Source organism: Neofelis nebulosa, chromosome 7, assembly GCF_028018385.1.
Source record: "Neofelis nebulosa isolate mNeoNeb1 chromosome 7, mNeoNeb1.pri, whole genome shotgun sequence".
Classification (NCBI taxonomy): domain Eukaryota; kingdom Metazoa; phylum Chordata; class Mammalia; order Carnivora; family Felidae; genus Neofelis; species Neofelis nebulosa.
This window is the reverse complement of record NC_080788.1, coordinates 118458727-118482910: the sequence shown is the minus strand read 5'-3', so window position 1 is coordinate 118482910 and position 24184 is coordinate 118458727. Positions and strand designations below refer to the sequence as shown.

Sequence of the window (24184 nt, the reverse complement as noted above, 5' to 3'; positions counted from 1 at the left end):
AATTTCTCCTTAATTCCTGAAATTGTTGCAGAATCCACTGCTAAAGAAATAGTAACCCAACAAAGATCCTTAGACTCTCTGGCAAAAATTGTTCTTGATAATAGGAGAGCCCTTGAGTATCTTTTAGCTGAGCAAGGAGGTGTCTGTACTGTAGTTAATACCACCTGCTATACCTGGATCAACACATCTGGGGAAGGTGAAACTAAGTTATATAAAGTCATGGAGCAACCCTTTCAGTTAGGCTGAAAGGGTAATTCCTTCAACAGGGTCTTTCTTTGATTGGTTTGGGTCTTGGAGACCATGGCTCTGAAGTGCACTCCAAACACTGGGAATTATCTTGCTTTTAGTATTCATAATAATCTCCCTGGTACATTGTATTCTCTCAAAACATTTAAATGCATGTTTGTAGCCACGAACCACCAAGCAAATGATCTCCCTAAGAACGGAATGTCAAAAAAGGAACAAGAAAAATTACCAACTTAAAGAATGTGAACCCAAAGCCATGACCTATGAAGATCCCAGAAGTTAAGCAAAAATATCATGACCTCTGGATCCCAAAGAACAACAAAAACTATGAGAACTTCTCAACAGTAGCTGAGAGTGGAGCTAATGTCTTAAATTTTGATCACATCTCTCAGTTAAGCTGGGAGTCTGATGAAAAGAAAGGAATTGTTAAAAAGAAAACCACAGGCCCAAAATGGCATCACATAGGCCAGGTCACCAAACCAGGACTCAATACCTAATCTAACTGCCATTTCAACCTTCTGCAGAAATGTAGTTTTTACTGGTCAGTCAGGAATTTTCTGATCAGCATCAGTGAGGAATCTATCATGTGGGCTTTCTCTATCCCCCTCCAAAAGGAGATTAAATAATCCACCTAATAATACCCCTGCCCTTTCCCCTCAGGGAAGGTGGCCCTGCCTGAAACAATCTTTTATTTTGCTAAGAACTTACCGTCCCACCCTCCTTCCTATAAATTTTATACAACTCCTTGGGGCTTTCCTCTACTTGCTAGATGGGATGCTGCCCGATTTGTGAATCATGCTTATCAAAGTCACTTAGATCTGTAAAATGTATGGGTTGAATTTTTATTATTTAACAAAGTACATGACAGGAAAACAGTCACTCTTAAAATTCCATCTATTTTGGGTAAAGTGATAGGCCAGCTTGAGTCTGTGGAGGACCAGCATGGTGAACTAAAGGTAGCCACAAATCCTTTGTCATTACCCCTGTAATACAATAAAAAATATATGTTGCCTTTGTCCCCATTTCTGGTTCCTGCCACAGAGTTTTAAAAACCCTTGAAATTTCCTGAATAATAGGAGTGCTTTTTTGTTATTCATAATGAATCCCTCTGGACTATACCTGAGTTTATGCTGTCATGGTAACTCAAGGTGGTCCCTTAGATAGTTTCAAAAGAGGGGTTGGCCACACACAGCAGTACAGGGCTAGAACTTTCAACCCCCTCCCCCTACCTCTGGGGAGGGGGAGGGGATGGAGTTCAACCACCAACGACCAATGATTTAATGAACCATTACTAGTCAACACAACCTCCATAAACACTCTTGAACAATGGGGTTTGGGGAGCTTCCTGATCGGTGAGCATATTGATGTACCTGGGGGGTGGTATACCCTAACTCCAAGGGGACAGAGGCTCCTGCACTCAGGATCCTTCTGCACCGCCCCCACCCCCCATGCCCCACTTCATCTGGTTGTTCATTTGTGTCCTTTATAACAAAGTGTCATCTTAAATATAGCATTTTCCTGAGTTTTCTGAGTGAATAACTAAACCTGAGGTAGAGTTGGGGGAACCTCCTAATTTACAATTGGCTGGACAGAAATGTGGATGACTTGGGAATACCCTCACTTGTGGCCGGTATCTGAAGTAGGAGGCACTTTTGTGGGACTGAGCCCTTAACCTGCGGGGTCTGTGCTAACTCTAGGTGGTTAGTGTCAGAATTGAGTGAATTGTAAAACATCCAGTGTTGGATGACTGGATGGAAACCATGTTGTAAAACATCCAGTGTTGGAGACTTGATGGAAAACCACAGTGGAGCCCCATCAAAAGGTGGGATTTATTACCCCTCCTTTTAAATCTGAGCTGGCTCCCATGACTGTTTAACTAAAAGAAGGCAGAGGAAGTGGCTTATTGACGTTTCCAGGCCTGAGCCTTTGAAAAACCTGAAAGCTTCCACCTTGGACTTTCTGAGAGCCCTGGGCCACCAAGTTAGATGTTCAGATACTTTGCTGGAAAGGCCATAGAAAGAGGAAAGGCCCTGAGACCACCTGGAGAGAAAGGGGGCCTAACATCCCTGTAGCCAAGTGGAAATTCCAGAAACTCCATCCCAGCTGCTATCCAACTGCAAGAGAAATGTCAAGGACAACCAGAGGAACTGTCCAGGTGCATCCAGTGAATCCCCAGAACTACTTTCATAAGCCACTAAGTTTTGGATAAGTTTGTTATGCAGCCATAGATACTTGATTTAAACACCACCATCAGGATAAGGTGGGTAGGAACCGTCTGAGAAAAGTGTCTTTAATGGCAACATCAGAAATTGTAGTTTGGTCATCCATACGTTTATTTATGTGTTAAACAAATATTTATTGAACGCTTCCATTGGGCTGGACTCCAACTAGGTACTGGGAATACAGATGAAAGGGAATTCTTGCCTTTAAAGAGCTTCCGGCCTCATCAATTCATTCACTTTTTTCTTTAACAAAGCTGTCAACTTTATTGGGAGGGAGAGAGAGAATCCTAAGCAGGCTCCACACTGTTAGCACAGAGCCTGACGTGGGGCCCGATCTCATGAACCTTGAGACCATGACCTGAGTCGAAATCAAAGGTTGGATGCTTAACCCACTGAGCCACCCAGGCACCCCAACAAAGCTGTCAACTTTTATCCTCCAGGACTATTTCCTTCTTTAAATTCTCCATTTTCTAGGGCAAGCAAGAGTCAACTCACTTTCCTATCTCCACAAAGTCTTCCTAGACCAATCTGGTCTCTCTATTTCAGTTTCTCCAATTGTAAAATATGGCCCAAAGAGGACTAACAATATTTCCAAGAGACTGTTATGAGATCAAAGCAGAAAGCTTGTTTAAAACTCCAAGCCTTTTAGGAAAAAGTTATGAAGCAGATGACATTTTATTGTCCGTTCCAACGTGTTTTTCCTAGAGAAATTTTGTGAATTATATTAAAAACATCACAAATGACCATTGCCAGAAGCACCTGCTGGGCAGATAAGATGCCAGTTATTCTGTTTCCCTGTCCCTGTCAGGGCTAACATGGAGCATGAACACACGTACACATATACTCTGTGGGATCCAAGGGGAAGCAGACTGGATCCTTCCAGTTCCTACCAATATAACCACATGTTTCTGAGTGTCCCTCAACTGATAACCGGCTGGCCGTCAATATGCAATATGCTGTACATTTCACAGACTGTGCCTGTGCTGGCACTTCTGTTCATTATGGAATGTTTATTTAATTAAGCCTTTTCATCAGAGACCTCCAAGCATATAAGGGTGGTTAGTGTTTTTTAAACATCCAACAATTGGGGTTGGCAGCAAAAAAGAAACCCAATCATGTGCTATCACATCGCCAGAAACACAATGAGATATGTGAGCAACACTTAACAAAAGTAAATTGTTTATAGTGTGTTCTGAGCAATCATTCGGATTGAAAACATGTGCACAACGTAACTATACTAAACAACATAACTATAACTAAATTCTCTTGACGGACCTTGGCCAATACTAAAGTTGAGCTTGACTGAATATCAAAAATAAACTACATTAGGAGTGCCTGGGTGGCTCAGTCAGTTAAGCGTCCGACTTCGGCTCTGGTCATGATCTTGCGGTTTGTGAGTTCAGGCCCTGCGTTGGGCTCTGTGTTGACAGCTCAGAGCCTGGAGCCTGCTTCAGATTCTGTGTCTCCCTCTCTCTCTGCCCCTCCCCCACTTGTACTATGTCTCAAAAATAAATAAACTTAAAAAAAATTTTTTTTAACTACATTAATGAAATCAAACTACTTTGAGCTAGACTGTCATAGTTCATAACATTTGTTTTAGTCCTAATTGACTCTAAGCCTTTAATCTTACTCTCCTCAGCCCAATAAATACTCTGTAATAAGATGGAGTCATAAACATCGCTAGAAGTATGTTTTTTAAAAGTCCTGCTTGGGGCGCCTGGGTGGCTCAGTCGGTTGGGCGGCCAACTTCGGCTCAGGTCATGATCTCGCGGTCCATGAGTTCGAGCCCCGCGTCGGGCTCTGTGCTGACAGCTCAGAGCCTGGAGCCTGTTTCAGATTCTGTGTCTCCCTCTCTCTGACCCTCCCCCGTTCATGCTCTGTCTCTCTCTGTCTCAAAAATAAATAAACATTAAAAAAAAATTAAAAAAAAAAAAAGTCCTGCTTGCTTTTGTATAATAGGCAAAAGCTGGAAATAGCCCAGATGTCCTTCAGTAGATAAATGGTTAAATAGCTGTGATACAACCACACCATGGAATACAGCTCAGAGATAAACAAGAAATGAATGATTGATCCATGCAACTCCGATGAATCATGAGGCAACTGTGCTCAGGGAAAAAAAAAGACTACCCTACAAGATTACATACTACACGATTTCATTCTTGAAATGACAACTTCTAGAAACAGAGAATAGATTAGTAGTTGTTAGAGGTCAGGAGAAAGGCCCCAAGCTCCATGAAGACAGAAGCACCTTTGTTTGGGACTTTGCCCTATGTATCTCTTCATCTGGCTATTGATTCATATCCTTTATTGTATTTTTTAATAAACTGGTAAAGGTAAGTGTTTTTCCCTGAGTTCTGTGAGCCTCTCTAGCAAGTTAATCAAACCTGAGGAGGTCACCGGAACCTGTCACCCGTAGCTGGTTGGTCAGAAGCACAAGTAACAGCCTAGGACTTGCGACTGGCCTCTGAACTGGAGGGTAGGGCACAGTCTTGTAGAACTGAACTCTTAATCTGTGGAATCTGATGCTGTCTTCATGTAGATAGTGCCAGGAGGAGTTGAATTATAGGATATAGGAGTTGCATTATAGAATTGCCCAGTGTGGGGGAAACTTTCACACATCTGATGACCAGAAGTGTCAGGAGTGAAGTGTTCTGTGCGAGGAGTAAAGAAGACTCACAAGGAAGAAACAGTAGGGAAGAACTAGGTTGTTCCCAACAAAGGGAGAGAGCTATAGAAGGGCAGCTCACAGGAGGCTTGTTTCAATGGAATTGTTATAGGGGCGCCTGGGTGGCTCAGTCGGTTAAGCGTCCAACTTCAGCTCGGGTCCTGATCTCATGGTTCGTGAGTTTGAGGCCGCATCCAGCTCTCGCTGTCAGCACAGAGCCCGCTTCAGATCCTCTGTCTCCCTCCTTCTCTTTCTCTGCCCCTCCCCCCTCTCAAAAATAAACAAACACATAAAAAATGGAACTGTTCTGTATTAATGTCAATAACCTGGTTGCGATATCATGCTATAGTTTTATAAGATGTTACCGGAGGGTGGGGAGGAAGAACAAGGGAAAGAGAAATACAGGATCTCTTTGTATTATTTTTCACAACTGCATGTGACTCTACAATAACCTCAAAATTTAAACATTTTTTACAGTTATGGCCAATTATGTCCTATGCTGGAACTCGGCGAAAATTTTGACATGAATACTCTTTTTTCATTACCTTACATTTTTAAACCTTTAATATGTTCTACTAGAAAACACTGTTGGTTCCCAAAATAATGAAACCCAGTTTAAGAATTATGACTTGTTTTTATTATTTTTTTAAAGTTTACTTATTTATTTTGAGAGGGAGCAAGCGAGCGAGAGAACATGGGCAGGGAAGGGACAGACAGAGAGGGAGAGAGAAATCCCAAGCACCCCATGACTTGTTTTTAAATCACAGTTCAAGAAAAAACTTAACAACTAAATATTAAAATGTACTCAGGCTGTACTTAGAGGATATAAATCTCATAATTTTAAAAATTAAAGATGAAGCATTAGTGTAATAAATAAAATGTTCCTTTACATACTAATTTCAAAGTAAAGCCAACAATTCTAACATTTTTTTGTAATACTGTCATTTTCATTCACCTTTCTAAAGGTGGCTTAATAGGTTTATATCCAAGGTATTTTTTTTTCCTGTTTTTATTACTTTCACTATAATCACTTTAATCTTTAATCACACTTTCGGGGTGCCTTGGTGGCTCAGTCGGTTAAGCATCCAACTCTTGGTTTTGGCTCAGGTCATGATCTTAGGGTTTGTGGGTTCGAGCCCCCACGTACGGCTCTGCCCTGACAGCTTGGAGGCTGCTTAGAATTCTGTCTCACTCTCTCTGCTCCTCCTCCACTCGCTCTCTCTCTGTCTCTCTCTCTCTCTCAAAAACAATAAACAAATATTTAACCTTTAATCATATTTTCAAGACCCTCACCTAGGCAGGCCCCAGAGTTCATGGCAGTCTCCTTAACTAGGAAAATGCAAAAGAATAGGGCATTCTGATAAGACAATTTTAACACTGTTCTGTTGACTTGGGAACTTTTTAATAAAAGTTAAAAAAAAAAAAAAAGCAAGCATCAGCTTTTTCTCTCCTAAGTAATGCATAATCCACGTATGCACCTCCTACCTCATGACTCCCCTCTACCCACTCACTGTGGGATGGGCTAACGCTGAGAGACAGGATGAGAAAAAAATGTGGTGTGGCGTCAGAAGTGGGGGCTTAAATGGAGTAATGGGGGGAATCGTTACGTGCATTTCTTAGTCATTTAAAAGGCAGGCAAGCAGAAACTGTGTTTTCCTTATTGATTCAGCCCCATTAGCCCATCCAAGTCAAATGTCCTCCTAATCAAGACAGCCTCACAGAATTGGCTACATAGAGTCAGCCGCTTCCAACGCTGCCAACGATTTAAAGATCACCACGTGCAAAACGGAGAACCCAGCTCCTTCTATTTTCTTAGGAAGAATCACCTAAATTACGTCCACCCAAAAGGCCTGAATGCATTCAAAGGTATCACCTGAGCAAATGCACAAGGAGACAAAAAAGCTCTCAATGCCCAAGGACTAACCAGCAGGACGCAAAGCCATCACCGTCAACACTATGTGAGCAGGGGGAGCCCCCCCCCAAGATGGCGAAGGCACAAGACAGCTATGACCGGACACGGAGCATCTGATTGCATAGCTTCTGTGCTCTGGATCCAGCGCCTGGAGACGGGAATGTGCCCGTGTGCCTACGATCCACGCGACCACACAGCGGCCTTCTCCCTCACCTGACAGGCTGCCAGAGGCTGGCCACTTCACTGCACGGCGATCCCGGCTAGGAGGTCAGCCAACCCCACCAAGGCAACCCCTCTCTGGCACACCGGCCACAAATCTCTACTAACTGCAGACGAATGAACATGTGAGGAAAATGAGGACTTCTCTCTGAAGGGGAAGCTAAAAGAAAGAGTCTCACCCCAAACTTCTCCAAAAAGTGTATCAGACGTCTCTGGATCTCATTTGTTCACTATACTTACTGGGCAGAAGATTAGCTATTATATTTTTTAGTTTAAATTTTAATTAACATACACGGGTTTCAGGAGTAGAATTCAGCGATTCATCATTTACATACGACACCCAGTGCTCATCCCAACAAGTGCCCTCCGGGGTGCCCACCTCCTTCCATCAACCCACGGTTTTTTCTCTACCGTTAAGAGTCTCTTGTGGAACAAAATCACATAGTATGTGTCCTTCTCTGATTGACTTATTTCGCTTAGTTTAATACATTCTAGCTCCATCCATGTCATTGCAAATGGCAAGATTTCATTCTTTTCCGATGGTTGAGTAAGATTCCATTGTGTGTGTGTGTGCGTGTGTGCATCACACCTTCTTTATCCATTCATCAGTCAGTGGACATTTGGGTTCTCACCATAGTGTGCTAGTAGTGATAATGCTGCTATAAACATTGGGGTGCACGTACCCCTTTGAAGCTATATTTTTGTATCCTTTGGGTAAATACCTAGTAGTGTAATTGCTGGGTCATAGGGTAGTTCTATTTTGAGCGTTCTGAGGAACTACCATGCTATTCTCCAGAGTGGCTGCACTGGTTTGCATTCCCACCAACAGTGCAAGAGGGTTCCCCTTTCTCCTCATCCTCACCAACACCTGTTGTTTCTTGTGTTGTAAACGTTAGCCACTCTGAAAGGCGTGAGGTGGTATCTCATTGTGGTTTTGATTTGCATTTCCCTGACGATGAGTGATGTTGAGCATCTTGTCATGTGTCTGTAAGCCATCTGGATGTCTTCTTTGGAAAACTGTCTATTGTACTTGGAAGGGGGATGGAAGGGGACCTGAGCAGCTGGGAGAGGAAAGGAGGCAATCGGCACAGGCTTGGCACTCACCTTTGCAATTCTGCCAACCCAAATCTACTGCATAAAACCTGTGATTTAGCATTTTTATGGCACAACTGAGCTGGCATAAAGTACACAGTCATCACCCTGCCAGCAGGTTACCACAGTCTAGGAGAGCTCTGTTCAGCACCTGGAGGGTGGTACAATCTCCTTTTTGATGCCGCCCTTCGAATCCAGGCATTGCTAGCCTTCCCCGGGTGTTATGAGTGACTGGGCTTCGGGCCGCCAGCAAAGACTGTCCTCTCCGGCTATTTGGAAAGAAAAGGTGGAACTCTAACTCTATTACAAACTGTTGTAACTCTGTTACAAACTCTTTCTAACTCTATTTACAAACTGTAAAGTCTATTACAACTGGAGGAGGTTCACATATTTTATATTTGTTGACTAGCAAAAGAGAACCCTTTAAAATGATTATCATGAAAAATGTCAACTGGTGTCTCTCCATTATATACAACGGCCTCATTCTGGTCCCCAGTGCTGCCACCTTCCCTTTTCACATCATTTTGTCTGACTTTTGGCCTTTACATTAATTAGTGCTGGATAAAAGCATGGGGGGCAGGTGAGGATAAGAAGCTTCAGTCTGAATTGAGTCCTTAATTTCCAACATCTGTGTCACTGAATCATTCCAGACACTTTTATGTAAACAGAACAAAAAAAAAAAAAAATGAGCTCTGTCTATAGTAAAAGTTATTAAGGAAAGATAAACAATTTATAATTCAAAAATTATACAAAAGAAAATTATCTTTGGATTTCTGCAGCTATAATAATGTTCAGTTACTGCAAATACTTTGCTATTTTAAAGAACCCAGGTTTGTTTTTCCCCCAGCAATGAATTGCTTAAAACCTAGGGTAAACTGTTTATAGATTAAATTCTATTCAAATGCCTAGGATACACTATTTGTAGGCATCCTATGGTGATTTTTCTTGTACACTGAAGAATCCTATTGCCAAGCTCTTAATTTAAATATAGATTTTCATATAATGAGTCTTTACCTACAATCACAGGCTCGTTCGTTGCTATGCTTTTTCTGTGTGTCACGTTCATTATGAAGAAGAAACTTTGATTAAGCCTCTCCTTGCCTGTAGTGGTTTGTGGCAAACCTTACAAAGCACGTTGAATTGATGAGATCCCTGCGAGTTTATGAGATGAAAAATGCAGCTGCAGACACAGAGACATTTTTATAACTAATATTGAGACTTCCCATGAAATAAACAGCATAATAAAGCAAAGGAGACTGTAGCAGCAAAGACATTAAATGCTTGTTTTGTGATGATACCGTAGTAGGTGAAAGAACCTAGTTCCACACTCATGCTGCAGGACACGACAAAGATTGTGTTACTTTGCTTCCATTTCAGATCTTAATTAGTGTTTCCGTCAGTAGTTTAAAGGGAAGTTTTAAGTGGTTACTATATACTGTGTCTCTGTATATTCTGTTACTTATTGGTATTTTGGGATCATTTCAGTCATTATCCAGAGTAATCCAGCTCTAGTCAGTTGGGGATAAAGTCAGTCCTCGAGTAGACCAGGGACCAGGGACGTTTGTTACAGAGTCAAGAAGAGGGGGCATTTCCGTGTTTTTCATCTGAAGCTTCAGAACGTTTTTCCAAGTTTAGAGGAATATTATTTCTCACTAAACATGCACCATCCTTGTTCTACATAAGGTGTTTTGTGAAAGATTTTGTACAGGTCAAATTTTTGAAAATCGCACTGTTTAAAATTCAATGTTGGGTCTGTTATTTTGGGGAACCCTCTTATTAGCTTTTGAGCATGACAAATACTTTCTCATCACAGAAACAGAAGGTGGCTCCTAATATACCTGATTCTAAGTTTGCTTTTGGCCACAGGTTTCCCAAGTACCGGCTATGACTTGCATTATGATCACGTCATGTATGACTACACTCTGTGTTTAGTCCACGCATTGAAATAAAACATGCGGAAATTGAGGCAGAGACTATCTGAGAAACTGAGTCCTCTTAGGGAAACAAGAAGCATTTCAATCCACACTCAGAATTTAAAACCATTTTTCACAATATCTACCAATTACATCAAATAAGATAAAAAGAGAGAGGGAGGCAAACCATAAGAGACTCTTAAATATAGAGAGCAAACTGAGGGTTGCTGGAGGGGTGTTGGGTGGGGGGATGGTCTGGATGGGAGATGGGCATTAAGGAGGGCACTTGCTGGGATGAGCGCCAGGTGTTCTATGTAAGTGATGAATCACTGAATTCTACTCCTCAAATTATTATTATACTATATGTTAACTAAATTGGATTTAAATAAAATTTAAAATTAAGGAAAAATCAAATCTTGCCTCTCTTACTTTAGATCAGTTCTTTCCTACATGATAAGCTGTTGAGTACTGCAGGTTTAAGCCAAGAAAAATAGATATGTTATAGTAAAAAAGAACCCCAACCCTATGATCATAATTTTTTTTCTTTTCAAATTTTTACTTAATTTCTAGTTAGGTAATATACAGTGCAATATTGATTTCAGGAGTAGAATTTAGTGATTCATCACTTACATACAACACCCAGTGCTCATCCCAACAAGTGCCCCCCTTGATAACGATCACCCATCTAGCCCATCCCCCACTCACCTTCTTCCATCAATCTTCATTTTATTCTCTATGGTTAACAGTCTCTTGTGGTTTGTTTCCCTCTCCGTATGTTCATCTGTTTTGTTTCTTAAATTCCACATATGAGTGAAATCATATGGTATTTGTCTTTCTCTGACTAACTTATTTAGCTTAGCATAATACATTCTAGTTCCAACCATGTCATTGCAAATGGCAAGATTTCATTCTTTTCAACAGCTGAATAATATTTTTATATACATACATACATACACATACATACATACCCCACACTTTCTTTATTCATCAATAGTAGATATTTGAGCTCTCTCCACAGTTTGGCTATTGTTGACAACGCTGCTATAAATATTGGGGTGCATATACCCCTTTGAATCTGTAGTTCTATATCCTTTGGGTAAATACCTAGCAGTGCAATTGCTGGCTCATTGGGTTTTTATTTTTAACTTTCTGAGGACCTTCCACACTATTCTCCAGAGTAGCTGGACCAGTTTGCATTCCCACCAACAGTGCAAGAGGGTTCCCCTTACTCCACACATGATCATAAGTTTTGAGATCTAGAATGAGTCTTAGCATTTTAAAGATGACTGATTTATAAGTGGCTTGCCCTCGGTCACAGAGTTAATTAGTAACCTAACTGAAAATGTTTGGTCTTTCATTTCAGTCCATTTTTTTCTACATTTCAATTTTTACCATAAACCAAAGAAAGATTCTTGTGAAGTGTACAGAATGAACATAAAGAAAGTAGAACCTGGAGTGCTGGCCTAACTCAGTTTTAGGACAGAAGGTGAAACTATGATTCATCACAAACAGAGTGATGTCCCTGTACTGATTGAAGAGCCGAAGCCCTGGACCAAGATTCCTAGAGAATTGGTGACAAGGGGAAATCAATTTTACCAGGGAAAGGCAGGAACATTTAATCAAGTCCAAGAAAACTAGAAAGGAAACATCCTGGATTTGAATGTGGCTCCAAAACATACTTGTTGTGTGGCCTTGGGTGAGTAAATTTAATCTGAGTTCATTTCCCACCCCCATAGACCTCTTTTAAGCAAAGCAGGCAGATCTGTGCCAAGGACCCCTGTTGTCCTGGCTACGGATTAAGGGATGAGACACCCAAAGCTAAGTTCAGGCAACACTGGCTTAAAAGACAGACGGATTCAAACTCAGCCAGAGGTGATTCCAATTTGGCTGATGGCTACCTGACTCAGTCAGACATCTCTGCCCCTCCAATTAAGCAGCTGGACTTCAATGCCCAGAGAATCAAGAGTGGTAACAGAAGCCGAGAGACTCATCATAACATTGGAACGTATTGGCCCCGACCCCGAGTGAGCAATTTCATGATGTTGTTGACCTCTTATTACAATAAAGTATATTCTAGGTTAGGATTTCTCAACCTTGGCACCCTTGCCATTTGGGGCTGGGTACCTTTTTTATTGTGGAGAGCTGTCCTGTGCACTATAGAATGATTAGCAGCACCCTTGGCTTCTACCCACTAAATGCTAGGTACCCCCTGCCCCTAGGTTCCGGCATTGAAAAACAGGTCCAGACATTGCAAAATGTTCCCTGGAGCAACGGGGGCAAAATAGCTCCCAGTTAAGATCCATCTTTCCAGATTGAGGCACTGTTGTGGGTACTGGGAACACAAAGACAAAGACAAAGACACAGTCCCAGTCCTTGAAACGTTCTCCATAGACTGAGGAATACAGGCATACATGTGACCCTTCGGATGGGCAACGCACCCCCAGCACACTCCAGGCAGAGAGACTATGAGCAAAAGCCGCAGGAGGATAAAAGAGCTAGACCCTCCTGTAGATCAGTCATTAAGTCAAGGGTGCTGCTCTGCCGTCCAGTGCTTCCATGAGCAAGAAGGTTATGAACTCCCACTACCTCCCCCCTTCTCCTGGAATGATACTCTTAACATACAGGCCAAACAACATAGTAGCGTGTGGCACTCCACTGGTGACCACTAAATGGAGTTGAGCTACAATTCAACTCATCTGTGCAGGTGAGCCTCTAGGCTATGCAACAACAGGTGTATCTCGAGAGCTGACATTCCACCAGTGAGTGTTCACAGGTTTACAACGGAAGCCACCAGTGTCTTCTCCCTTGCCGTATTTCCATCTAGCATTAACATGGCTAAGTCACACAAGGCCCCCATGGCTATGGAATAGAGCACTGTTTCTCAATGAGTCGGCAATACAAATACACGAAGCATAGTGTGTGAAAAGTGCGGCTGTGTTTGCCAGTTTTGGCCTCCCTGTAGGAAAATTAAAAAAAAAAATTTTTTTAACGTTTATTCATTTTTGAGAGACAGAACACGAGCGGGGAAGGGGCAGAGAGAGGGAGACACAGAATGTGAAACAGGCCCCAGGCTCTGCGCCATTGGCGCAGGGCCCGACTTGGGGCTCGAACCCACGAACTGTTGAGCCCGTGACCTGAGCCGAAGTCGGACGCTCAACCGACTGAGCTACCCAGGCGCCCCATCACTGTAGGAAGATTTTAGAAGCTGATTCAGAAGCTCTACAGCACTGTAGATTTATTCTCTACAAGTTAATATTTCTCAGCAGAAGTGAAGTTTTTGAGCTAGTGGGGGTAGTTTCGGGTCGTAGTGAGTCAGCGTTGATGCTGTGTTGGTCAAGGGGATGCATGAGTCTGAGGGAGAAGATATGACGACAAGTACCGGACCAGGAATCCAGAAAACCTAATATCCAGTCCCCAGTCTTCCTCATAACTGGCTATGGGAACTGGGCAACTTTCTGTCTAAGGACGTTGGTAACTCAGCTTCTGTAAGTTAAAGTATAACGTATGTGGGAGAATGTGTACATCTTCGGTGTTTCGTTTGATGAGTCTTGACAACTGAACAGACAGATGTAATCACCACACAAAACAAGATACAGAACATTTCCAACCCGGCAGAAGGCTCCCTTGTACCCCTTTCGAGTCTGCCCTCCTCCCTGCTGCCCAGGCAACCACTTTCGAGTTTCTTTCCCCATACGTTCTTTTTAAGAGGTCTTGGATGTCACATAAATGGAATCAGAGAATGTGTATTCTTTGATGTCACGCATGGTTCTCTCACTTAATGTTTCTGAAATTCATCCATGTTGTTATGCGTGTCTGGAGGGCGCTCCTTTCTCTATGGCATAGTATTACCCACTGTGTGAGGACCCCACAGTTTGTTTATCTATGCTTCCATTGATAGATATTTGGGTTCGGTCGAGTTTTCAGCTATTATAAATAAAGCTGCTAGTAACATTGCCATACACATCTTTTTGTAAACATGTTGTCATTTCTCTTGAGGAACTTCATCTTTAAAATGGCACGATTGTGAGCTTTCTCTGCAGGTAGCTTGGGGATTGCCGGAGGGGCAAAGGGAGGAGAAACGAGCAAATGTAGGACTCTTCCCATAATGTTTCCACCAGAGCTGCTCTTCATTCTTCTTGTAGATGAGGCATTTGCTAAGATGTCATGTGAAGGAAGGGTTGCCAACCGTATCTGAAAACCACCTCATGAGGTACCTACTAATGTCCCTTCTAGCTCTAAGAATCTATGGTTCTTTAACGGTTTCAAGGAAAATATGTCATAGTTTATACTTAAATTATGTCTTCTAAATGCTCCATGATAATCTCCTATTCAAATTCTTCTAACGGATCCTGCATTGCATGGAAAATACAATATAAATTCATCAGCAAGACCTTTACAATTGCTCTCGAAGTCAGTTTGGATCTTTCTGAAAGACCATTTCCAATACTTCTGCTTTCCTCACTGCTGGAATCACAGGAATCTATTGTCCTCACAAAACAAAGCTGGCAACACCCAGCTCTGTGCCTTACCCTAGCTATCTCTTCCACCGGAATATTCTTATTGACCCCACCTGCCAAGGTCCCATTGAAATCTACACTCTTCTACCAACCTGGGATATTTTCCCAGGTCCACGAGAACACACGTGTTATCCGGGCATGTAGTATCATAGCTACATGTGCATGGACCTATACGCTCACTTCTAAATTGCAAGAGCCAGAGACAGTCAGTCTCCCCCTTTCCCTCTCTCCTGTGATTCACATACAGCATCAAGAATAGTCCTTTTTCATACAATGCTAAAATCAATACTGGCTGAATGTGATTTGTGAGTATGTGTATGACTGTTATTTTCCTAAAGTGAAAATGCAGGCTGTTCACAGAAAGAGCAAAACCTAAAGAACGTCCGTGGAACCTGCACTCACACGCTTGCCTTTTGCTCAATGACCTTTCAAATGCATGGTCAATTTTGTAAATCTTGCCTCCCACAAAACTACCACTGGTACAAATGGCCCATAGAAAACTACTGCTGATTTTCTTTCAGGACAACCGGGGTGTGATTTCCTGTCAAAGCCCAATAATATCTACCAGGGGGAAAAAATGCTTCTTAAGTGCCTGCAGTGCTCGTTTTTGCCCATGGTCTAAGGCAACTGCTATCTGGCACGGTGTTAAAAAGCTCCGTCTGACTCCTAGTTAGTGATTCTTCACCTCAAATGTTTCCTTCCTTAGCTTCAGATGCTGTTCCTTCCCTTCCTTTTTACATCCACTCAGGAAAACTGAAAGAAAGGCATTTGTATTCTTTAAAGTACCTCTTGAAATCAATCTCATTACTCTTTAGAATTAGTTTGCATCGACCATATATCCTCCAACTTTTATGTGTCCTGGAAACCTTACAACATAACAGAAAAATAGATAATATCCATCAAGAAAACATGCACTGAAGCAAGAGAATGGATTAATGACTTTTGGAAGATTCCACTGAAATCTATGCCAAATAAGAAAATCTGGAAAAGAAGTAAGCTGTAGAGAAACATTCTGGAGGATCAATTTTTTCCCCAAGTAACTCTTTAAGTGCCAAAACCATTCCATTTTTAAAATCATTTTAAATTAAAGAGTAACTAAAAAGTAAAACATTTTCCTGCATTGCTTAGTAGGCTATGCTAAAAAGAAATTAACTTTGTCTTGAGGTCTCATAGTCTTTATTAGGAAATCATTGCCATGCTGGCTTGTCACACAACGAATGCCTCACGAGAACTTAGGTATTGTGGTGTCTGCAGCTACTGACCTTGGACTGACCACAGGGAGACGTTTTTGAATCCTGGGTCTACTGTCACAGGCTTTCAGAGGCCGTATCTCGCCACTGCCTCTAGCTGGGTTCTTCTTGCTGGCTACTTTTCTGCCTCCACTCAGACAATCAAGTATATTCCAAATGGTGTCCAAAATGAAAGTAAACCATTTTCCCAGGAAAAACAGAATGCCTCCTCTAAGGGTCAAGAGCGTGAATGCTCATGCTTGTGTAATTCAAATATAAATGGGGGCCTGAAACCAGTAAAGAGTAAAACCTCGTGAAGCCATGGGGTATGTGTGGGAAGGGAGGGGAGTAGATGGCCCTAAGCCTAAAGGCTTTCTGATCAAAATGAAACTAGTATCATGGGCAGTAGTCAGGCAGGAGACTTTCATATTTCACCCAAACTCGAAATCTATGGAGTTCCCTCCACTACAGCCTTAGTGAGAAATTGATGTTCTCCAAAGGCTACAGAAGGTATGTTTTTAAAAGGGGGGTGAGCATGGGGCCTGGCACTTGCAGGAAGGGCCAAAAACTGAAGTAGCCAGCATTTTAGAAATGTCAATGATGAAAGTGGCCACATTTTCAAATCCAATTTCAATCACTGTCAGACACAGAGACCCAAAACTACCATTAGCTGATCAGTCTGGTAGATGGAAATAGGCAGCTGTAAGGGTTATTATGGATCCCCACAGGTCACTGGGCACAGGAAGCAGAGTGCCCAGCATTGCAGGACAGTAAGGCATCTGTCAACCCACCTGATAGCAGCCAGCATGGTCCTTTTAAGGAATAATTCTTGTCGCTCCCCCGATCAAACCTCTCCCATGACTTCCCAGAGTAGCCAGGGTTAAACGCAGGCTCCAAGCCATGATTCCTGTAACAAAACCACCCAGGTTGAGGCCCCACCCTCTCCCCATGTTGCACATGCTCCAAGTCCCTGGCATTTCTGCTTTCTAATATCCCAAGCTTGCTCTGACCTAGGACCTAGGTGCTGGCTCTTCCTTCTGCTACAAGTACTTTGACCTCCAATCTCTGAAGAGCAACCTGCATCTCAAATGCCAATCCTTCACAAGGAGGCCTTTCTTAATTACCCTGAACATGGTCGTGTGCCCCCTCAGTGACACCTATTAGCGCCCGAAAGTATGTCAATGGGACTTACTGTCTAAAACGGTACCTCTCAACTGGGGGTGATTTTGCCCTCCAGGGGGCAACTGGCAATGTCTAAAGACATTTTTGGTTGTCTCCACTGGGAGAGGAGTGAGGAAAGACTACTGGCATCCCGTGGGTAGAGGCCAGCAATGCTGTTAGACATTCTACAATGCACAGAACAATCCCCGCAGCCAGGAAGTATCCAGCCAGGAGCATCAACAGTGTCTTGGCTGAGCCACCCTGGAATGGAATGTAAACTCCTTAGGGCTGATACTGGTCCATTAACTGCTGTATCCTCTGTGGCTTTAGTACTACCTGACACACAGTAGGTGTTCAATCAATATTTGTTAGCCTACTAAGCTACTCTCATTCCTGGGTTTCACTGATGAGGACTGTGCATGATATTGCTAGACCATATTATATCAATAGCTGTATATTATTCGTAGCCTATATATGTGCATAATATTCATATCCATTTATGTTTATGTATCTCCACAGGAGATACAAGTATAGGGTGCCACACTCGGTTATTCTCAAATAATCTTTTGGATGTCATTACAAATTCAAGAGTGAAAAGATCCTTAACGGGCAATCGAGAACTGATGTTTGCACCTAAGCACCTAGCACCCAAACTGGGCAAACGAGGTAAATAGTGGCCCCTATAAGATGGTGAACCAACAGGGATTATTTCAGTCTGGGTGGGCCACATGTGAAAAATGGGCTTAGCCAGACCAAGAGTGGTAGGTTTACATCTTAGCACTAACCAGCTAAGCTGGAACTCTGTTTCCCACGCTTCCGTCCCCTGCGCTCCTCTGGGTTAGCACGGACACCAGGAAGCATGCAGGTGAGACGGAAAGAAGGAAGTGGAGGAACAGCTGTGGTCTCTCTGCATCTGCAAGGCTGGTGCAGGGTGTCAGGTGCTTCCGCAACTCTGTGTGTCTTCATTTACTGCTGGCCACTTCGTTGTCAAGAGTCAGCAAATGGACCTGTCCAGCCCTTTCTGGAATGCCTCCTTCACCGTCTCTGACTCCTGGTCAGGTGCAGGCTCAGTTCCATGATGAAGGTCAGTCGGTGGCTCCCGGAATTCGACCCCATCATGGATGCGATTTGATGGCAGCGAGAGACCAACGTGGGTTGCAGTCCACGAATGTGGATGCCAGCTTGTCCTCACGGGTTCCACTTCATCTCTCCCTCCTCAAGGTCACATCCATCTTTCCTCCTCACTGCCTGCCCTAGTGATGCCTGGCACCAGATGTCACAACCTTCCATTGACTGTTTAGCCAGATCTCACAACTACCTGGGTGAAATCCAGATGATAAATCTTAGTGGCTCCGCTTTTGTGATCAAACCCTGACTGAGACACTTGGGATGACACTTGGGTGGCCTTCCCACATCCCTCCTATTCCGAGACTTGCTCCATGTTGACAAGATAGCCACATAACTGAGGTCCAGGTGGATGGGATCTTATTAGAAGGAAATGGATTTTAGGATGTGGATACACTCAGCATTGACTGCCAATAATTAGAAAAGGACTCACTAAATCACATAAAGTGGCCATGCTTACATAGTGCCTATGGCTATGATTCTTTCCATCCTTTTAAATGTCATTGGAATCGATTTTGACTAAACAGACCCGGATGCGTGGCTTTTTGTGTCACCTAATGATTTTGTTTCCCTTTATCAAGATCACTTGTGTCACAACATGATCGCCCTCCCACTTGGATGTTTGGTGAGGAGACCTTGGATCAAGTGGCATACGTGACTTGCAACATTTAGCGATTGTCACCCATGCGGTTACACGTACTGGGAACGAGAGCAGTGGGTAAGATGGGAGACTCTGTGTGCCCCAATATTCCGGAAATCATTTTTATTCTGAGCCTGTAACTCTGCACATTTAGATATTTCGCATTTGTCTTTACAACCTCCTCATGGAGTCCATTTTAATAAATATTCTGCTTGGTAACTCCCGCACTGTTTTTTCAATGATGAAATAGAACGCTGCAGGCATGCTGTACTCCAGGGTGGATGGCTCATCATTTGGCCTCTTAGCCACTTTTTTTTTTTTTGAACATTACAAGATGACAGAATTAAATGACCTTAGCAGAATCTGACAGTTTATGAAGGTAAATTAGCCAGAATGGGGTCAGAAGGTACAAACCACCTAGGAAAGGCTTTCGGCAGGTAAAGGCTTAGAGCTCAGAGGTGCAGCTGACACTGACAATCAAGGAGCTGGTGGCGGAAGAGAGCTCTGTAGCCCAACATAATATAAATGCTGGGGGACAGCAGGGAGAGAAGGGGGAGCAAAGCACAGAATAAAGCTCTCAGCTAAAACAAGGACGGAAGCTGATAAGGTTGGTAGGCAGAGGCACGTATCTTGTACCCTTATACATGCAAACGCGTGTGCGCGCGCACACACACACACACACACACACACTTAAACATCACCCTACCTGAGCAAGCAGTGAAAAGATGGGATGTGGTAGGGGTTCCATGGTGTAATGGTGAGCACTCTGGACTCTGAACAGACGAGGATGACCACAGCCCAAACTGGCCACCACTAACAAGCAATACCCCTTGGGCCTGATTATCTCTGAGTACAAAGCTCCTGTCCTTCACTAGACAAAGCCACCTTCCCTGGAGGCCATGGTATATGTGGCTTGAAGAACTTTAACAGCCTTCAAATTCAGACCGTGCAGTGATATCCCAATTTTTGAAAGTAGTCGTGATAGACTGCATTATTGGCCCCAACTTTTCATTGCCTCTCTGCATCCGTGACCTTGCCGCAGGCCCCATAACAGGCAGCGAACCGTCCTGCCCTCTGACTTCGGCCTTGGCTCTGTGACTTGCTTTGGGACCAAGAGTAGGCCAGTTCCAGGCCCAAGCCAAGAAGCTGTGAAAAGCATGCCCTGGCTAGCACACTGGTCCCACAGAGCCAGCCCAGCCGACCCGTACACCTGCAGGAAGAAGCAGGGAGCCCCACTGCTGCTGCCAGAGTTATGGCGGCCAGCAGAGCCCAGCTGAGCCCCCGCCAGCCCGCCCATGCATGCACAATAAGAACTACGTTTGGTAGTGTTTACACAGAAAGAGCAAACTGTTAAAATGCCAGCGCCTTTCTATAAAACAAAACCTCACGCAGACCCCTACGAATCAGTCAGATAAAGTGGATCAGTTCTATTTAAGGCAGGCTGTAGGTCCTTGAGTCCCCTTGTCCCCCCTCATCATGATAGGTATCTGAGGCACCTCCACACCCCACAGTTTGAGAGTAATGACTCTAACAGAAAGACCACTGGATCAGAAAATGGAAGCCCTGAGTTTGAATCCACCCTATGCCACTCAACCACCTTTGAGATTCAGTTCCGTGAGGAAAAGGGGGATAATAATCTATGACGCTTGGTCACCCAATCCCTGAAGTTGATTACATAAGGATGTGTGCACAAATACAGGGTACACTGATAGAGGGTATCACGGCCACCATCACACCCCCTCCCACCATAATCGTCCACATGGTAGGGTGAACTTGTCAGAGCCATGCCCTTGACCACGACTGGAGCAAGAAGCAAGAAGCAAGAAGTGGGTATATTTGGGGGTTGACAGGGGATTGGCTGGTAGTTGCCAACCGTCACTCCCAAAATCCCTACTAACTTCAAATGAAAAGTGGGACAACACATAACAATTATTTTCTACACCTCGTTTTGAGTGTATGACAAAGTGTTCTTTGTTTGAGTGTATAGATCTAAAGTGTCCTTGTCCCTGTGTGTGTTTTCTTATGCTCAAGGCAGCTGCAAATGATCTACAGAGCTTGGGCTTCAGTGAAGAAGAGTGACACACACCGATGAGGGGCTCCCTGTCTGGAGCTGTTCTCAGATGTCAAGCGTCCATTTGTGCCAACAGGCACTAAAGCACAGCAGACAAGACCAGGGCTTCAAAAACAGAGCAGTCTGAGTGAGGGCTGGAGCTACTTACTAGTTGTGCAACCTGGATGGCAAGTCTCTTACTTTCTGTGAACTTCACTCTCTTCATCTGAAAATGGTGATTATATTATTTACGCATAGGATTGTTGGGAAGATTAACTGAAATAATGTCTTTAAAGTGATCGGTGCAGTTCCTAAGACCCCAATAAACAATTACTGTTGTAATTATCAAAGGATAATGGACGATTTTACGCCCATCATTCTGCCCTCAGAGGACCATTATGATGGCTATGACATGACAGGCCTTCTCATTAACAGCCTGGGCCTTGGAGATTGATGAATGAAGCTTAGAATCCTGCACTGCTGCCACTCGGCTGCTAGGTGACCTTGCACAGAGTGCAGAACCTCTTAGCCCCTGGAGTAGAAGCTAGGTCCCTGCCCTTGAAGACTTGACAGCCAGCCTGGTAGGGGGCATTCATCAAGGCAGATGATCATCACCACCACCGATGGGCAACATGAAAGAGAAGGAAGCACAAGTGTTACCGGAACAAAGAGGGAGCCGCTGACTAGCAGCCACGATGGATGTTGGAGCGGGCGGATGTGAGGCTGCCGGGAAGGCCTCTTGGCCCATCTGTGTCTGGGAGCGCGAACACTCCTCGCCAATCAACGTGGTAAATGCCACCATCTGCCCAGCGTGACAAGTATCATCAGAATAAACTTCGAGCATTTTACAGCCATATTTCTCTAAGACCCGGAGCTCTGCCAGTGGATTCTGGCCTCCAAGAGGGATTATACCAAAGAGACAAATAGCACGGTAGCCAAGGAGGAGGGCAAAACTGAGAAACTGCCTGCAGAGAGTGACCCATCCAGCTCTCTTGATGTTTGTAGTTAAGAAACATCCAGACATGAATTAAAATCCACCTGCCACCAGCTGAAGTCTGCCAATTTTTACGGGCATAAAATGATTTAGGCAAATGGTCTGTCTGCTCCTCTGAGGCTCCCTTTTTGAGTCCATCCTGAATGGCTATTTGAAGCTCCCTTGAGCTACGCACCCCCCATGGGTACTGCTGGCCACACACATACAAATGGGGTCTTCCTCAGGTTTCTTGATCTGTGGAGGCAGTGAACTCTGTCAGGAAAAGGCATTTTATCCAAACCCTGTTGGGGGTGTTGTGAATAATATATAATGGCAATGCTCTAGAAACTTTCACATGCTTATGTGGCTCTGTTACTCAAGCTATATTTTAAAGAGATAAAGGTGGACAGGACAGACCCATCCTGCCTTCCCAGGTGAGACTGCTATTTGATTTGTAACGTAGAAGTAGCAAATGACATAGAAACACTGTGAATCCTCCTGGGAGGTCTACTAATTTTACCTTAGTTACCACTTCCCTTCCACATGGAACGGCCATTCACCAGTTAAATTTGTTTCTGATCATTCTGGAAGGATAACAGCAAGAACATCCCTCTATCCCGAGACAGTATCTGTCAGCACTTTAGCGCCTTTTTTTTTTCCATGTAAGGAGAGTTGGAAGTAATTTACTTTAGCTAAACAGAATTGATTTCTTTTTACAGTAACTGTGGAAAAGAAAATGTTACGCAGTAAAAGCAAAGGGGGCAGAGAGAGGCAGAGTGGAAGGAAGACAAGGATTACAGACCATTACAAACCTAGGTCCTCTTCTCAAAGAGCTCAGTGAGGCAAAATTAGAGTCTCCAAGTCAGACAGGAGTTTGGGTTTGATTTGGGGAACAGTGAGAAGGCATCATGGGTGCTAGATAGGAAGGTGACCTAGTGAAAGAAGCGTCTTAGGGTCTGAGTTGGTTAATGTCTTCAATGGATTTGAGAAAGATAAAGGTCAAGACGGGGAGACAAGGGAGGAAGCCAATGGACATGAAGAGCCCCTGAAACGATGAAGGCTTGGCAAAGCATGGGCCATGCCTCCTGCCCCCCAGCCTCACACAGTCCTTGGGACGATTATCTGGGCCAATGGACATAAAGGATCAGACAAAAAGCTCTTTTGCCCTCAACATTTCTGTTTTAGTTACTGCTTTTCTACAACCATAGGTATCCAAAGTAACAGATTATAAAGAGTCCAGGTAGAAGTTTTACACAGGGAATGGCACGAAGATGTCCAGGTTGGCATGAGTAAGGAAGATACACCGGTCTACACTCTGACTGCCAAAGAACTGGTTGCCAAGGATGGAGAGAGATGGAAACGGGGAAGGCTGGAAAACAGACATAGCCGCTACAAGACCCATGAAACCAGACAGACTTACTCTCAAGATAATCATTCAGGATACTCTCTCATCCACTCTCCGTGTGTGTCTGTGTGCAGTAGGGCAGAGAGGGTGGGATCCTGGGGTGCACAGACCATGGTGGCCACAGTGGTGAAGAGAAGCTGCTCTCTGCTGCCCAGAACACCAAGAAGAAGAGGGTGTCTATTTTCATGGACCCACAGTTCATTCGCAGGGTAGTTTTGGACAACACACTTACTCTAAGTTGTATTAGGATTCCTCATGGATAAACTAGGGATGATGATAGTACTTTGCCAGATGGTGAGCAGTAAATAAGAACGTGAGTGCCAGGGCGCCTGGGTGGCTCAGTCAGCTGACTCTTGATTTCAATTCAGGTCATGATCTCACGATCGTGAGATTGAGCCCCATGTGAGCTCCACACTGGGCATGGAGTCTGCTTAAGGCTCTCTCTCCCCCTCTCTCTCTGCTCCACCCCTGCTCCCCTGCATGCACACACACTCTCTCTCTCAAAAAAAAAAAAAAAAAAAAAAACATGCATGGCAAGAAGCCAACGAGGCCTGGAAAACAGCACAGCAAGCTGCTCGCTGAATAGTGACAGCTATGTGAACAGAAGAATGCCACAGTGATAGCTATTACCCTGATTTCTTCTTTATAATGTATTTTTTAATTTTTATTTTTGGTAACCCTGATTTTTAAGGAAGGAGAATTCACAATATTCTTAAAAAAAACAAAAAAACAAAAAAAACAGCATACAGTCCACATCAGCCAGTTTTATTTTGGGCTAATAAATCCATCTTCTTAATACTTGGTGATGAGGTAAA

General features: G+C 43.6%; 1 protein-coding gene across 15 annotated transcripts in view; it reads right to left on the bottom strand.

The window, feature by feature from the left end:
- The window catches only part of RGS6 (regulator of G protein signaling 6), a 606508-nt gene that overhangs the window by 380707 nt on the left and 201617 nt on the right, over positions 1 to 24184 (bottom strand). The window lies entirely within an intron of this gene.